The 954-nt window shown below is 31.9% G+C and overlaps 1 protein-coding gene across 1 annotated transcript in view; it reads right to left on the bottom strand.

Annotated features, from left to right (window-relative positions):
- Nucleotides 1-461: 461 nt before the first annotated feature.
- The window catches only part of LOC113813830 (muscle-specific protein 300 kDa), a 31,287-nt gene continuing 30,794 nt past the window's right edge, over nt 462-954 (bottom strand). Inside the window, exon 10 of the mRNA XM_070139005.1 lies at nt 462-954. This exon is cut by the window's right edge and continues 428 nt beyond it. The gene's annotated coding sequence lies outside the window, so the exon portion shown is untranslated.

A 954-nucleotide genomic window follows, 5' to 3' on the forward strand; every position in this document is an offset into this window, starting at 1 on the left:
ATTCCTATTCTCTATACATATAAATCTACATCCTACTTGCAAAATAAAAATTGCAAAAGGTATTATCCTGTCGACTTGATCACCTTCTTTTGTCGCAATACATAGTAACTTTTATTCAAATAAAACTTGTAATTCATCGTTTAAGAGTCGTCGGTAGATTTTTTTATCTATCACCTATTTTTTCGATTTTAGAAATCAAAAGAAAAAGAAATAAAGGAAATAAAATCATGAAAGGGGTTTTACTGGAACTGGTCCCTTTAGATGTTCAATAGAAACGATTATTTTCTGAGTAAAATAAAGGTTTTACGCGGAGGGTTTTTTTCGAATTCGATACGAGCATGAAATGTAAAATATATATGATTTTTTTTTATCTGCCACAAGAGTAGCTTTGATTTTTATTATTTTCTGTATGAAGTCACATCAAACTCGTTTAAATGTGCAGGGATCCAATAATTGAATACTTTTTCTTCTATCCGCTTTTGATTGGATAAGAATAAAGTAACGTGTTGTATATATTTGAAAACAAAGAAAAGTCAAACCCCTTTAAAGATGTCGACTTTACTTGATAAGAAGAAACCTTAAAATGTTTAACTTTTTAAAATAATTGTATGAAACTGAATCTTGTCCTTTGTTACCCTATGCACAAAATCTCATGCATGGGACAAAGGCATTATTCATGAAGCATGAATTCCTTTGAGTAAAAAACGGACGAAAGCCAATCATTTCTCGGTGCATGATAGATAAGTAAAGAGAGACATTTCGAAGTCAACGTTCCAGAGACGTCTGACTTCGCGAGAGACTTCACATCTCTTCATTCTGTTTTTTGGTTATTGTTTTTGAATCGTTTTATTCACGTCTGTCTTTTTCTTGCCTTTTCGTTCGCTCTCTGACGTCACAGGATGGGGAAGAGAGAACTCTATCGCTTGTTTTTGTTTATATTTTTGTAGATTTTTT

The sequence above is a fragment of the Penaeus vannamei genome, chromosome 25 (assembly GCF_042767895.1).
Source record: "Penaeus vannamei isolate JL-2024 chromosome 25, ASM4276789v1, whole genome shotgun sequence".
Taxonomy (NCBI): domain Eukaryota; kingdom Metazoa; phylum Arthropoda; class Malacostraca; order Decapoda; family Penaeidae; genus Penaeus; species Penaeus vannamei.